At 42.0% G+C, this 17,190-nt stretch overlaps 1 long non-coding RNA gene across 3 annotated transcripts in view; it reads right to left on the bottom strand.

Annotated features, from left to right (window-relative positions):
- The window catches only part of LOC140485783 (uncharacterized), a 35,782-nt gene extending 19,022 nt beyond the window's left edge, over nt 1-16,760 (bottom strand). For 2 of the 3 annotated variants that reach the window (XR_011962449.1, XR_011962448.1), the window contains exons 1-4: nt 9,210-9,271; nt 8,489-8,595; nt 5,711-5,793; nt 2,522-2,608 (exon numbers count right to left, since the gene is read on the bottom strand). This is a non-coding gene — a long non-coding RNA (uncharacterized lncRNA). Of the gene's footprint in view, nt 1-2,521; nt 2,609-5,710; nt 5,794-8,488; nt 8,596-9,209; nt 9,272-16,330 lie in introns of those variants that run through there. The other variant, XR_011962447.1, reaches the window with a different exon arrangement.
- Nucleotides 16,761-17,190: the final 430 nt, after the last annotated feature.

Below are 17,190 nucleotides of genomic sequence, written 5' to 3'. Positions count from 1 at the left end.
CTGCTTAACCTTCTCAGCTCCAAGAACAATGATCTGTGCTTCTACTAGCTCTCCACAAAAGAGGAACACATCTTATTTTCATTTATTAGTGTCATAGAGATGTACAGCACAGAAACAAACCTTTGGTCCAATTTGTCCATGACAACTCGGAATCCTCAACAAACAGAGCCCCATTTGCCAGTTATTGGTCTGTATCATTGGAAACTCCTCCTATTCATGTACCCAATCGGATGCCTTTCAATGTTGTAATTGTATCAGCATCCACTACTTCATCTGGCAGCTCATTCCACACATACACCACACACAGCTTGAAAACTTTGCCCCTTGGATCCGTTTTTAATCTTTGCCCTCTCAACGTAAGCCAATGTGATCTTGTTTTGAACCCACCTAATTGGGGAGGAAAACACCCTGGTTGTTCACCTTATCCATGCCCCTCATGATTTTATAAATCTCCATGAAGTCACCTCTCAGTCTTTGACTCTCCAGGGAAATTAACCCTGGCCTATTCAGCCTCTCCTTGTAGCCCAAATCCTCCAACCCTTGCAAAGTCTTTGTAAATCTTGTCTGAACTCTTTCAAGATTCACTACATCCTTTCCAAAACAGGGAATTTCGAACTTAAAACATAATTCCTGAAATGGCTTAATCAATGTCCTGTCCAACCACAATTTGATGTCCCAGCTTCTGAACTCAATGCATTGACCAATAAATATAAGCATGTCAAACACCACCTTCACTCGTCTGTCTACCTGCGACTCTACTTTCAAGGAATAATGAACCTGCACTCCATGGTCTCTATGTTCAGCAACATTCCCAAGGACTTTACCATTAAGTGTACAAGTCATGCTCTGATTTGCCTTTCCAAAATCCAACAGCTTACATTTGTCTAAATTGAACCCAGTCTGCCATTCCTCGCTCCAATGGCCCATCTGGTCAAGATACTGTTGCATTCTGAACTAACCTTCTTCATTGTCCACTACACCTCCAACTTCTGTAAACCCACATACCATATCTCATATATTCACATCCAAGTCATTTATTTAAGGACCCAATATCCATTCCAGCAGGACAATGCTGCTCACAGGCCTCCAGTCCACAAAGCAACCCTCCATCACCACCCTCTGCCTCCTACCTTCAAGCCAGTTTTGCATCCAAATGGCTAGTTCACCGAACATATCATGTTATCTAACCTTGCTAACCAGTCTGCTTTGTGGAACATGGTTCAGTGTCAATATAGACAACGTCCACAGTCTGCCTTCATCAATCACCTTTGTCACATCTCCAAAATAACTCAATCAAGTTAGAGAGAGAGAATTTCCCACACACAAAGCCATGTTAACTATCCCTAATCAATCCTCGTCTTTCCAAATACATGTAAATACCGTCTCTCAGAATCCCTTCCAACAACTTACCGACCGCTGACGTTAGGTTGACTGTTCTCTTGTTCCCTGGCCTTTCCTTACCACCTTTTTTAAATAATGGCACCCATCTTCCAGCACCTCATCTGTCACAAACAATGATATAAATACCTCAGGGAGGGGCACTGCCAACACCTTCCTAGCTTTCTACAAATTTCTGGGATACACCTGATCAGGTCCCAGGGATTTATCCACCTTGCTACTGTTTAAGACATCCAGTACTTCCTCCTCTGTAATATAGACACTTTTCAAGTTATCACTATTTATTTGTCCAAACTCTGTAGAATAGAAGAGCATAGTATTTCTTCCACATCCTGTTGTTCCATAAATGGCCTTGTTGATCTTTAAGGGGTCCTATTCTCTGTCTGGTTATTATTTTATGCTTAAAGTATTTGTAGAAACTCTTTGTATTCTCCTTAAACTATTTCCTAGAGATATTTCAAGTCCCCTTTTTGCTCTCCTGATTACCCTCGAGTATATTCCTGTAAAAACGTGATCCTGTACTCCCAATTCCTCTGTCCCTGCCATATCTGCTCCCAGGAGAAGCAATTCCACTCCAGGACATCCCAGAAAGGTTTCCTCTTTCAAGGACCGCATTTCCCTCCCACTTGATCAACAATGCACTCCAACGCATATCCTCCACTTCCTGTACCTCTGCCTTCCCCCCCCCCCAACCCCTCCAACCACAATAAGAATGTAATCCCCCGGTCCTCACCTGCCACCCACTAATCTCCATTAACCTCTGCTATGTCTGCTACCTACAGTCAGACCCCACCACCAGGGATATATCTCCCTCCTCAGCCCTTTCTATCTTCCGCAGAGACCATGGGATCTTTGGTGCTGATGTGCTGCCCCATGGATACCTCAGTCACTCACCCTGCCAAATGGCCGAGTGAGATTATCACTAGATGGATAATCCAGACACCCAGATAACGTTCTGGGGTCCAGGGTTTGGATCCCGTCACGGCAGTCAGTGGAATGTGAGTTCAATAAAAATTTGGAATTAAGAATCTATTAAAGACCACGAATACATTGTTGATTATTCCGAAAAAAAACCTCATCAGATTCGCTAATATCCTTCAGGGAAGGAATCTGCCATCCTTACCTGGTCTGGCCTACATGTGACTCCAGAGCCACAGCAATGTAGATAACTCTTTACTGCCCTTTGGGCCCAGTCAGTGATACCCTCATCCTGTGAATGAACAACAAAGAAGGTCAAGTCTTGTACACAACCATACTATTCTTACAGATAAGTGATCTCTTAGTAAATTTGCTTCTCAACTCCCTGCTGACGATTGGGGAAGTGGGAGGGCGGTCAATAGTACCATCCCAATAAGGAGATCATCCCTTTCTTATTTCTCAGTTCTGCCTGGATGTACTCCCAGGAATACCCTCTTGAAGCCCAGCTGTAATGTTATCCCCCTGCTCTGTTGCCCCCTTTATATCTTTGCTATAGCATCTATACAGTGGAACATTAAGCTGCTGGTCCTATCCATCATTAAGTTATGCCTCTGTAATTGCTATAATATTCCAGTGCGATGTTCAAAACCATACCCTGAGCTCCTCTGCCCCCTGCATTGAAACATATGCAGTGTAACTGCTCATTCTGTTCCTTGCCCTTGTCTGCCTTGACTGTTTGATGTCTGAACTGTACCAGCGTCATACTTAGCTCTTCGCTCACTCTCTCTCTGGGTTTACCCACGTTCCTTCACTGGTTTAATGCCTCCTGAATAGCACGAGAAACTGTTCCCTTCCAGTGTCAGTACAATCCATCCTTCTGATGGAGGTCAATTCTACCCCACAAGAGATTCCAATGATCCAATAATGTGAACTCTTCAATTCCTATGTCATTGACAGCGATAAACAACAGCCTCCCCTCAAAATGGTTATTCTCCCCTTTAAGAATATTCTGCTCCCTCTCTGAGACATCCTTATACAAAAATTACACATTCGAATAATAAACCTTACACTCATCAGGTCATCATAAAAGGATTACATGACACATTGAAGGTTTGGGGAGACCTTTTGAGAGAATGCGATGATTCAAAGGAGAATTTTTAAGCAGCAAATTGGATTGATCTGGAACACAATACTCACACACACAATGCGAATATCCAGATCCTGATGTACTGAGTAATTCAATCAGAGTTTAGCAGAATATTTACTGAGATTACCATCTGAATGTCCACCTGTAATATCCCGTAATACAAGTTTATAAAATCTGTCACTATCAGTTCAAGTTAGAAACTCACACCATCCCCTCCTTGTGGCCCAGGATTACTGTACATATTACCCTAGAGGACATCAGCAGTCAACTCAGAGGGAAATCTGTGGGTTTCTAGGAGATTCCAACTTGAGATCTCATGTGACTGAACACAGCAGTTCTTTGACACATTGGAGAAAATGATCCAAGGGTCAGTGAGATATGGGGAACAAGAATTACTTTATATTCTTTCATTCCGTGCTGCCGCTCTGCCTCATCAATAAGACATGGGTGTGAAAGGCTAATGCCTAACGATGGACACGTTGTCTCCATCCTGACCAATGGGTAGGAAGATCCTCCCAATCACTCCAAAGCGTATCCCTAAAAAGATAGTAACACTGTCTGCTTCCCACTGCCCAGTGCTCCCAGTAAATGTTTGGAAGAATGGGAAGGGGGGGGGGGGGGGGAATATCTCCTAGAAAAGGCATAACTGTAAAGGTCTAAGAGGAATATGAAAAGAGAGAGATGCACAGGAGAAGGGGGCAACAAGTTGTCAGATGGGGTGTAACTTGGGAAAATGGGAAGTTGCTCATTTTGGAGGAGATAATAAAAGAACAAAGTACTATTTAAATGGTGGAAACTGTAGAAAGCTGCACCACAAAGGGACCAGGGGTAATTGTTCAGGAAACACAGAAAGCTACCACACAGTTACAACAGGGAATCAGGAAGGGGAATCGAATGTTTGTTTCAAAAGTTTTCAGTATGAGAGTTTGGAGTATATACCTGAGAGTAACGTGTGGAAGTGCTGGTGAGACCACCATATCTGCAGTAATGAGAGCAGTTTTGGTCCCTTTAGATAAGGAAATGTGTCACTTTATTGGAGGCATTTCAGGGAAGATTCAATGAGATGATCCCTGGTTTGGAGGGATTATCTTTTAAATAAAGGCTGAAAAGTTTGGAACTCTACTCACTGGATTTTGGAGAAAGAGAGGTGGTCTCATTGAGACAGATGGGATTCTTAAGGGGTTTGACAGGATAAATACTGAGAGGATGTGTCCGAGGGTAAATACTGAGAGGGGAGTCTGAAACAATATTCTGAGTTACGGAATCAAGAGTTCTGTTTTGGATTCAAGTATAAGGGAACACAGACGTGGGTAAGGGATTTCAGTAGCAATGGAGCTGGGGTGAGGTGGAGAAAAGCAACGTTTAAGAGATTGGATTTCCTGGTGCTGTGATTGTGTGGATGTCTGATCAGAAGGTCACCTTGGGGTCAGATATAACAGCAATATTGTTGAGAGTGTCGTTCTGCCTCAGAGTTCCCAGTGGGAGGCAGGGGCTCAGCAGTAAGGCAACGGGTATAACCTTGACAATGTTTCATTGGAGGAAATTGCAGCTAATTGAGTAGTGGGAATGTGGTAAGCAGTTTGATAACTGAGTAACAGTGGAGTAATGGAGAGGGATAATGGGGAGAGCGAGCTGGGTATCGTCAGTGTACATGTCAAGCCTAACACAGTGTTTTTGGATGATATCACCTCCTGGCACTATGTACGTGAGATACAGGAGAGACCAAGGATAGATCGTTGAGGGACACCAAATGCAAGGAATTCAGAAAGCAAAGGGAGAATGGAGATGGAGCAGGATTTTCCAACAATGGTGAGGTCAAATATCAGTTTTTCACAGAATGGGAGAGAAGGACATAACCAGAAAAGACCAACAGACAGAACAAGGAACAATATCTATGAATTGGCGAGGGGGGGTGATGAGGCGGCAGCGGAGGAAAGAGAGTTGGAAAGTGAGTTTAGCGAGATTAGGGTAAAGGGTCAAGGTGAGCTCTGATAAGGCTTGATAAGAGACTGGAGAAAGATGTAGGTTTAGGACAAAAACCAGGAACATCACGTGAGGCAGTTTGGCTCAGTGGGCTAGTGGGAGGGAGAGAAACAGCAGATCGGATTATCTCAGTCTTAGTGACAGAGAAACTCCATGTGCTCCTCACTCGTTGTTGGAGGGGAGGATGGAGGAGACAGGATGATGGACAGTGTTTTATAAAGAAACAAAACCAGGGTTCGTGATATTTAAAATGAGTGATCAAACCTGATGTATTTAGCTTTTATCCAGAATATTAAAACAAACGACTGAAGTCCTGGATCGAATCCCATCTTGGCAGATGGTGGAATCTGAATTCAAGAAAAAAACAACGTATTAGGAATCTCCTGATCTCCATGAAACCATTGTCAATGGTGAAAAAAATCCTGCCGACCTGATTGCGGCCCAGCCAGCTACTCACTGTATTAATCACTGCAAAGTCTCAACACAGGAATGAAACTGGATGGACCAGTTGGCAACTAACAAGGCACCAGAAAGTACAACCACAGAATCAGCTCTCTCGATAGTGCAACATCCTCCTCACTAACATATGGTTTTTGGGGCCAAAATGTGGAGAGCTGTCTCACAGACTAGTCAAGGAACAGCCTGACACAGTCAAACTCACGGAATCATCCCTTACAAACAATGACCAGACACCACCATCACCATCCCTAGATATCGAGAGTGTGGTGCTGGAAAAGCACAACAGGTCAGGCAGCATCCGAGGAGCAGGAGAATCGATGTTTCGAGCCTAAGCCCTTCATCAGCCTGACCTGCTGTGCTTTTCCAGCACCAGACTCTTGACTCTGACCTCCAGCATCTGCAATCTTCACTTTGTCCTGAAATCTCTGGATATGTCCTGTCCCACTGGCATGACATACCAGGCAGAGGTGGTGGCACAGTGGTGTATAGAGAGGGAGGATTTGCCCTGGGAGTACACAGCATTGGCTCCGGAGACCAGGAAGTCTCATGGCTACTGCTGATTACCACATCCCGTCCTTGCTTGGCTGATGAATTACTTCTCCTTCATGTTGAACAACATTTGGAGGAAGCACCGAGGCAATAAAATGGTGTCAAATGTACTCTGGGTACAGGATTTCAATGTCCACAATCGAGATTAACTCTGCAACAGAATTACTGACTGAGCTGGCCAGGTCCTAAAGAACATAGCTGCTCAACAGTGGGTGGTGAGGGAAAAACATACTTTATCTCATTGTTATGAATTGACCAGTTGCAGATACATCTGTCTATGACAGTATCGGTAAGAGCGACCATCACACATTCCTTTTGGAGACAAAGTCTTGCCTTAAAGTTGAGAAAAACTTCCATTGTGTTAAGTGGAGGTTCTAAATGAGACAGACTTCGAAGAGATGTAGGATCTCAAAACTGGGTATCTATGAGGCACTGTGGGACATCAACAGCAGCAGAACTGTACTCCAGCACAATCTGTAATCTCATGGGTTTGTAAATCCTGCTCGCACCCATCACAATGGACAGGAAAGGAGGGCATGCCATGAGAAGCACCAGGCAGACTTAAAAATGAAGTGCCAACCTGGTGATGCCATAAAACAGAACTACCTGCATATCAAACAGCATCAGCAGCAAGCAACAAAGCTAAGTGATCCTACATCCAATGGAACAGATTGGAACTCTGCAGTTCTGCCACACCCAGTTGTGAACGGTGATGGACAATTAAACAACTCACTGCAGGAAGCATCACAGATATCCCCACCCTTACTGATGGAGGGGCCTCACACATCCATGCACCAGATAAGATGACAGCATTTGCTGCAATTTTCAGCCAGAAGTGTAAAGTGGGATGATCCATCTCAGCCTTCTCCAGTGGTTTCCAACATCACAGATGTGAGTTTTAAACCAGTTCAGTTGAGTTTGAATAACATCAAGAAATGCTTAAGTAGTGCAAAGGCTACGGGCCCGACCAATATTCTGGCAATAATACTAATGGTTTGTGCTCCAGAACTTGCCACCCACCAAGCCAGCACTGGCATCTACCGACAATGTGGAACATTGCCCAGGGATCTTCAACACAAAAACACAGGGCAATCCAACCCAGCCAATTTCCATTTATCAGTGCACACTCGGCCAGCAGTAAAGTGATGGAAGATGTCATCAATAGGGCTACCAAGCAGCAGCTGCTCAGCAACAGTCAGCTCAGCGACACTCATTTTAGGCTCCACCAGAGCCACACAGCTCCCGATTGTGCTACCGCCCTGATTCACAATCAGGCAACCAGCTGAATCCCAGAGGTGAGGTGAGGGTGACAGCCCGGTCCGACTCCAAGACCACTATTTCAAGCTGATTCTACCCTTGTATCATCCACCTTGTGTTGTCTCCAGACTTCATTTTCCAAACACACTCAGGGCCAGCTTCCCACATTCAATCTCCCTGTCATCTCAAGAAAGTCGAAATCTCTGCTTGTTGATTCATCAAAAGGCTCCTAATTATAATCAACAGCATACAGCCATAGAGATGTACAGCAAGGAAACAGACCCTTCGGTCCAACCCGTCCATGCCGACCAGATACTCCAACCCAATCTAGTCTCACTTGCCAGCACCTGGCCAATATCCCTCAATTTAAAATTCTCACACTTGATTTAATTTCTGGCTGTAATAATCCCGAGCTCCCTGTACTACACACACTGAGACCTCGACAACCCATTTTCTTCGAGATTCCCAACCATTTGTTAATTCATTACTTCACCTGTGTGGCTGTTTCTACAGTTTCTGAAGCAGCATGGTCTGAAATTCGCAGCCAAAACCTCACAGGTCTGCTTTCCACCTTTAAGACATCCCTCAAAACCTGCTTTTCGGCAATGCTTTTGGTCACCTGATCTAATATCTCCATCTATGGCCTTATGTCTAAAGTTCTCAATCGTACTTTTGTGAAATTATAAGCATGATAATAAAAATACAAACTGTTGTTGATTTGGACATTATTTTCAAATTATCACTGTTGCTGAAATAATAATCTATAATGCCACTTACCCAACCATATTTTAGGAGCACCTTCACCACACAAACTGCAGCTGTACATGAAAGTCAAACATCACCCTCTTCACAGGCAACAGGGCTTTGGCATTAATCACTGGTATCTGTGGAAGGAGAAACACAGTTGATGATTCAGGGAGTGCAAAACAGATTACAGGGAATGAAAATGGTGCAGAATTTGATAGTCAGAAATGGAAGGAAAATCCACTCGCTTATTGGAAAAAAGAATTCTTTACTGTTAAAAATATTCAAGAAAAAAGTAATCTGATAATAGAGTAGTACATGGTCAGGGGCTGGGCCGCAGTGAAAAAACTCATTTACAAAAGTAATAATACAATAGTAAACATACCAAAAATACACCCATGGTTTGAGACTGAGGAAGCTAGATATTGACAAAGTGGTTATGAGGGAGCCCAGAGGTGAATCAGAGCAGGATTGGCTGTTATGGTCCCAAAGACATGATTCGGGAGAAAGGCTGCACATGCGCCTGGCTGCACCTTGCCCCTTACAAAGATGGCGGCTCCGCACATGTCCAGTGAATCGTTGTCCCGAATAAAGATGGCGGTGCTTACTCAGGTCTGCATTTACTAATTTACTGCAAACACGGGACTGAGACGTTCAAATTTGTATTTTCCGACGTGCACAATTTGTTTGTAAAACTTCTCCGCTCATAGCAACACAGTTTTTATCCCGTTTCCCTGTTTATTTATTTTCTTACCGTATCCTTTCTCTCCATAACTTCCCAAACATTCATTACAGAGACTCTGCGCCGCGCGCGAGGGTGATCACATGGTTTGGCTTAGCACCGCCTTTCTTTCACTTTGATTGGTTGGAGGACCAACATCCCTTTCGGTCATCCAGATCCGCCCACCGTGCTTTCATTGGTCCGGCGCTGATATCAATCACCCGCGGGTCACTTTGTTGGCTAGAGCATGCGCAGTGTGTCCTGCTTTTGCAGACATGTTGGGTAATGTGATGGGAGAGTTTACTGAGGGTAGGAATTCCCTTTGTGTGAGCTCTGCTGTAGATTTCCTTTATTCATGGAGGGAATTGCCTTCCCACTCATGACTGTATCGCTGTGATTGATGAATCAATGCCATCTGAACCTGTACATAAACACACCATTTTCACTGCTTTTCACAACATCTGAGATCTTTAGCACATTATATCATGCTCTTCTTTAGAAACAAAAAACATGAAACGGAGCCTCAAGGAATTGGAGCAGGAGTAGGGCATTCATCGCCTTCACCTTCTTCCCCTATTCTATCAGATCATGGCTGGGCCAATCCAGACCTCAACACCTCTTTTATGCTTGATCTGCATAGCCCTCAACTGCTCAATATTTCAAAAATCTATCTGCCCTCTTTTAAAATAATTTGAGACAGAGTCACAGATTCCCTACTATGTGGGAACAGGCCTTTCTGCCCAACAAGCCAGAACAACCCTCCGAAGAGTAACCCAACCATTCCCCTCCCACATTTAACTTTCACAATTGTTTGGGCGAGAAAATTCTAACCATTCATTGAGAGAAAAAATTCTTTACATTTTCTAAAATGAATGTTCCCTTATGTAATGTCCCCTGCTTTGAGACTTCACTGGTGCTAGAATATCTAGTCAACATCTGCCCTGTCAAGCTCCTCAGAACCTTGTTTCCATAAGATCACCCCTGCTTATCTATTCTTGATCAGTCAACCCTTTTGTCCTCAAAGTAGCTAAGTGAATCTTTTTTGAATGGTGTCCGATGTTAGTTTATCCTTTATTAAACATGGGAGCTAACATTGTATACAGTACTCCAAGTGAAGTCTCAGCAACAGCCAGTGTGGTTAACCATTCCTCAATCCATGCTAATACATTACCCCGATACCATGAGCTCCTAAATTGTGCAATTAACTTTTATTTAGCACCTTATCATTTACACTTTTAAAATCCAAATACAGAACATAATTCGATTACACTTTATCAGCCCTGCTTGTTACCTCCTCAATGAACTGTCGCTAAATTTGTCAAATACAGTTTCTCTTTCACAAAACCCAGTCTACCATGTTTAATGATAAGCTTTTCCAAATGTCCTGCAATTTCTTTCTTTAATATTCGACTCTGTCGATTCTTTTAGTTGATTTGCTAAGTTTAATTCCCCTCTCTTAAATCCATGTGGACTCTGTCCAATCCTGTCACTGGTCACTAAGAAACTTGACTGTACTCCAATATAGTTAGCAAATGTATCTGAATTTATTTTTAAAAATTGATTACTTTTAAATGCTGGACCCATGCAATATCAATAAATTAGTGACTCTGAATTTGGGTTATAATGTTTTTTTTTGTTAACTCCTTTTCGTACTGTGTTATGCAGACAGCACCAAGCGATCACTCTTAATTGTGAGTAACTTTGAAAATAATATATTTTAAAAATGACATCCCAAAATGCTGCCTCATTATTGTGCAAGGAGGATTTTCCATTCAATAGGTTGCAGATAAAACTGAACAGATCTTTGCTGCAATTTGGCCAGACTGCAGGTTACACCAAAGTGGCAACTGTGTTCTCAAATTCTTACTTGACACTGCCCAAGGCAATACTGATGGGACTTCACTTTGCCATTCTTGTTCACCAGCTTTATTTTTAGGTTTAATTGTATAATAATTCTAGAGCTTGTAAGTTTAGACAACTTCTCTTTTAGGTACATATGTAAATATCAGACTGAAATGTTGCACTGAACGGTACCAAATCTGAAATTAGTCTCTAATCTGATAGTAACATGCTCTGGCCCTTCTACATATGTATTGGCATAAGTCTATGCCAGTAATTTTTCTGAAACCTGTGATTCCTGATGAAGGGCTTATGCCCGAAACATCAACTCTCCTGCTTCTCGGATGCTGCCTGAGTTGCTGTGCTTTTCCAGCATGACACTTTTCGACTCTGATGTCCACTTCTTTGGTCATCACTTTTTCCTTTGATCAACAAAAATTATTCTTGGTTTAATCTTCTCAAAGTGCAATACGAACCAATTCATGAAATTCAGATATCTCACATTTACGTTAACTGTGTGAAGGCTAAGACATTACTAAATTATTGTCAGTAATTGAAACTGTGCTGACAAACTTGTGCAGTATCAGTGCCTTACCTTTACAGTGTTCCCAGATATCGCACAGCTGCAGTATTTTGTTTTGCACTCAGCTCTCTGTTGTTCTCACTTGTTTCTTTGTGAAAGATTATAAAATTAACTTGGATGAATGAACTTATGATTTCTTTAACCAATGTTGGGAAAAAAAAAGTCAGTATTTCAAGTGCTGATAATGTAAAATAAACTGATAATCAGTAGAAAGGGTTAAAGATGGACATGGATCAAAAGCTGGCAAATGGGACTAGATTAATTTTGGAGATCTGGTCAGCATGGGCAAGTTGGACTGAAGGGTCTGATTTTGTGTTGTACAACTGCGACTTCATTCTCTCAATTATTCAAGAAGTTGAATGCTTCGAGGAGGAAAAGGAGGATTTATGCAGAGAATGCACTTGAAATGATGATTGAGGTATATCACATTGTTTCATGACCTTTTCCTCTGGGTTCTTCAATGAACAAACTTGTTTTATTATCTGAATAACTATGTATCATGTGATTTGTTTCACACAAAATATTTTGTTAGGATCTGGTGAACTATTAAGAAGTGTTCATGTTTAAAACTTAGGCAGCGTGATTGTTAAGCAAGAAAAGGTTGGCGTTTTACTCCCACTGAATCATTGCTCTATAAAAGGTAACAAGCTTTTTATCTGTTCTGGGCACTGAATATATGGAAGTCAATTCTGAAGGAAAAAATCCTCGTCGGTAATGTTCCCACGTATGTGGAGTAATTGCTTCTGGTCATTCTTCAGGTTATAGAGGCTCGGAAAGAAATGAGTTGGCCAAAGTTAGCAACATCATTTGGATGGACTATGCTCATTGGGGAAACTTGCAGGATCTGTAGAAGAAACATGTGTTTCAGAGTGTATGCAATAAACCTGAACATTGTTATTTTTTTCACAGAGTTTGTGACCCGACTGGAGCAGCAATGAAGCTCGTATTGTTTTTTAAATTTCCGAGCTTGCCAAATTATTGTTGGGAAATGTAGGTGGCTTTATCAAAGCACATTTCACACTCCCCAGCTAGGAATTTGATCCCAATTCTGTCAGTCCATCCATTCCTATGGATAACAGGTATTTTAAATGTGAGCACTCCATTTAACTATTTGAATTGAATACTTCAGTGGTTAAGTCCTCTTGGATTCTTAATTTCAAATTACTCCATGTGATTTTTTGTCCCCCCTGAATTTGCCAAGCACTGGGCAGTTGTGGAATATTCCAAATATTTACAATAGATGCATTCACACTGTTGAAGGCAATCTGGTCAATTTGAATACCATTCAGGTAGTCAACAACAATACATAAGTAACTTTATGAATTGCTTACTGTTCACCAACAACGCAAGCCAAGTATTAGTGAAACCACAGATTGATTCCCATGGATTCCCAAATCTAAACAGTGCATTCCAGATATGCTCACTATCACCATCTGGGAACAGTCTCCCAAAGTGCTTCCAGAATTTAGAAAGCACACACACTGCCCTCCAAAGATAAATCTGCTGTCACAGGCTTCACTCTTATTGTATACAATGACATGTATTGTCCAGTTCTTTAACGTGACAATTGATTTCACAAACAATTTATAAAATACTTAAAATCCTGAAGAAATGTGATGTCAGCCCTTTGTAGAAGTGAATGGAAAGTGTGATGTTTGCTTGACCTTTGGCTCTATGTATCAGGCTGAACTGAACCTTTAACAAGATGTGGGATGTTTCCCACACACTATGCTTTTTTAAACAAAGATTATGCTCTGAGATTTAAATGTTCAATCAGGTTTAATAAAAATCCTTCCAAAAATTGAGTTTGACTTCAGCTCCTTTAAAGAGACATGCTCTTGGCCTTCAATTTTGCGATATATAATCATTCTTTGGTGAAGGTGGCTGTGTGTAACACTGCAGGATGTTGGGCTGAAGTGCCTGATTGGGTGGATGAGCTTTATTACTGGTGTAACTTGGTTAATTTTGAGATGAAATATTATTTTTAGTTAAATCTTGTTTTTAAACTGAGACGTGCTTGTGTAACTCAAGTGTGGAAACTATGCTCATGTTTGCAATGAACCTTTCACTTTCAGAGATTAGTATTTTTCCGATCTGTTTTGTAAATAAAGTTCACTATATAAAGCACAGTGCTGGAGAACTGCAGGTCCAGCAGCATCTCTGAGGGGAATAAAACATTGGAAGCTCCAAGTCTCATGACCATTTTTCCGTTCAGACAAAGAGTCTCTGAAATTGAAATGTAACATTATTTTTCTCTTCACCAATGCCTTCAGAACTGCTGAGTTTCTCCAGCACTTTGTTTCTGGGATTCAGATCTCCAGCACCTGCAGTTTATTGTTTTGTTATCAATCCTATGATTTGACTTGGGGAGCGAGAGGCAGCAACTGTGATCAATTTGGATAAAACTCCCCAACCATGGAAAACAAACACATAGTTCTTTATACTTTGCAAACCATGACTGTAATTAAGAAATGCAATTAAGCTAAGTGTAAGATGGTATACCACCTGCCTTGTCTCAAACTTGCTACTCATCTTTGAGGACTAATCTGTCAGAATTGTGTTTGCTCCCTTCCTTTGAGATCACAGTCCACAAATGTCCAAGTTCCAATTCGTGGGCCGGGCCCAGGATACCACATTGCAGTGGGGTGGGGAGATTTGTGTCAGCCTGAAGTTTTGTTAATAACAATCTTGCAGGTTGAAGTTGACGGTTTTGACGAATATTGCATCTTCAAACTTGGAGGAAATCCTTCTGAATGTATTGATTAACTGGACTGAGCCTGTTTACATGCAGTCCTGTTAGTAGTGTTGTAATATTTTCAGTTAATAATCACACAACACCAGGTTATAGTCCATCAGGATTATTTGGAAACACACTAGCTTTCGGAGCACCGCTCCTTCATCAGGTGATTGTGGAGGGCACAATTCTAAGGCACAGAATTTATAGCAAAAATTTAGTGTGATGTAACTGAAATTATCCATTGAAAAATACCTTGATTGTCTGTTGAGTCTTTCATCTGTTCGAATACCATGATAGTTTCACTTCTTTCATGTGTAAATCACAAATCCTTTTTTTAATAGTTGCATCCCTGACAGTGGCCCATCAAATCACTCATTGTATTAATCACTGCACAGTCTCAACAAAGGAATGAAACTGGATGGCCCACATTACATCTACTAATGCACTGAAAAATACAACAATACAATCAGCCCTCTTGACCCTGCAACTTCTGTCTCACTGTGGGCCAACAGCAGCAGCAGAACTGTACTCCAGCCCAATCTGAAATCTCATGGCCTGGTATATCCCCATTCAACCATTAACATCAAGCCAGGGGATCAACCCTAGTTCAATGGAGAATTCCGCAGGAGCAATACCAGGCATACCTAAAAATGTCCCCAAGCTACCCAACCTGCATGCCAAACAGTGCAAGCAACACCAAATAGAACTATGTGATCCAACAACCAATGGATCAGATCGGAGCTCTGCAGTTCTACCACACCGAGACAGGAATGGTGATGGACAATTAAACAACTCACTGAAGGAAGCATCACAAATATCCCCACCCTTACCGATGGAGGGGTCTCACACATCCGTGCAACAGACAAGACAACAGCATTTGCAACAATCTTCAGCCAGCAGTGCCAAGTGGATGAGCCTTCTTCATTGGTCCCTGACATCACACACGTGAATCAACTTGGTTGAAAACTTATTTCAAATCAGATCAAGAAATGGAGAAGTAGTATAAAGGCTGTCGGCCCTAAAAAACATTGTGGCAATAATACTGATGGCTGTGCTCCAGAAATTGCTGCTTAACAAGACAAGTCCAGCACTGTCACCTCCTGACATTGTGGAACATTTCTTAGGGATGTTCAACACATAAACGCAGGACAGAGCCAGCCCAGCCAATTTCCATCCATCAGTCGACACTCGCTCAGCAGTGAAGTGACGGAAGGTGTCATCAACAGTGCTGTCACGCAGCTGCTCAGCAATAACATTCTGTGACACCCAGTTTGGGTTCTGCCAGGACCACTCCGTTCCTCCGTTCACAAACTGACAAACAGCTGAATTCCAGAGGTGAGGTGAGGGTGACAGCCCAGTCCCACTCCAAGGCCACTAATTCGACTTCAGTGATATCACCTGACCTCACCACAGTCTCAGCTCATTTACTGAAACTCTCATTCATTCATTTTGTTAACACTAGATTTCATTATCTGAACCCACTCCTGGCCAGCATCCCACAATCATCCTCCCTTTAATCTCCAGAATATTGAAAACTCTACCGCCCAAAAGCTCACTTGTACCAGAACTTGCTGATCCATCAAAAGGCTCCCATTTATAAGCAACAACAATTTACTTTCACACACTTTATTTAATTCCTGGCTGTAATCATTCCTATCTTCCTGCACCACACACCCTTTCATATCTCAATAACTTATTTTAGTTTAGACTCCCAATGATGTGTTTATTTGTGAGTTCAGCTGTGTGACTCTTTCTATAGATTCCAAGGCAACACGGTCTGGAATTCCCACCCTCTAAGATCTGCTTTCTTCCTTTAAGGCATTCCTGAAAAATTGCCTATTTGGCAATGGGTTTGGTCACTGGACATAATATTCTCCAGCTGTGGCCTTATGTCAAAAGTTCTCAATATTTTTGTGAAATTAAAAACATGTTGATTTTTACAGATATCTTCTACTTCTCACTATCGCTGAGTGAATAATCTGTAATGTCTCTTACCCAACCATGTTGTGGGAGTGCCTTCACCATTCAAACTGCAGTTGTAAAAGGAAGTCAAACATCACCCTCTCCACAGGCAACAGGGCTTTGGCAATGATCACTGGCATCTGTAGGAGAAATACACATGATGTTTCAGGGAGTGCAATATGAATTATAGGGAATGAAAATGGTGCAGAATTTGACTGTCAGAAATGGAAGAAAAATCCACTCCCTATTGGAAAAAAGAATTCTTGACTGTCAAAGATATTGTGGAAAAAATAACCTGATAATGGAGCAGCATACGGTCAGGAGTCAGGCAGCAGTGGATAATCCATTTCCAAAAAGGTCTGTGAATGTAGTAGTAAAATACTAAATGTGGCAAAAATACACTCATGTGAGACTGAGGAAGCTAGATAATGAACAGGTGGACATCAAGGAGCCCAGAGGTGAATCAGAGCAGTGTTCACTTTTATGATCCCACAGTCAGAGATGTCTAGCACAAAAACAAACTCTTCAGTCCAACCCATCTTTGCAAACCAGATATTCTAACCTAAACTATTCCCATTTGCCAGCACTTGACTGACATCACTCTGAACCCTTCCTATTCAAATGCCTTTTAAATGTTACAATTTTGGTTGACCTTTAGGCTCCTTTTGAATTTTCCCCTCTCACCCTAAACCTATATCCTCTCGTTCTGGGTTCCACCACCCCAGGGTAAACACCTTGTCTATTTACGCTATCCATGCCCCTCACGATTTTATAAACCTCTTCAACATCACACCTCAGCCTATGACACTCCAGGGAAAATGGCCCCAGCATATTATGCCTCTCCCTGCAACTCAAATCCTCCAACCCTGGCAACATCCTTAAAAAAATCAATT

This window comes from Chiloscyllium punctatum, chromosome 14 (assembly GCF_047496795.1).
Source record: "Chiloscyllium punctatum isolate Juve2018m chromosome 14, sChiPun1.3, whole genome shotgun sequence".
In the NCBI taxonomy this organism is placed as follows: domain Eukaryota; kingdom Metazoa; phylum Chordata; class Chondrichthyes; order Orectolobiformes; family Hemiscylliidae; genus Chiloscyllium; species Chiloscyllium punctatum.
The sequence above is the reverse complement of the archived record's forward strand: the minus strand, read 5'-3'. Positions and strand labels throughout refer to the sequence as shown.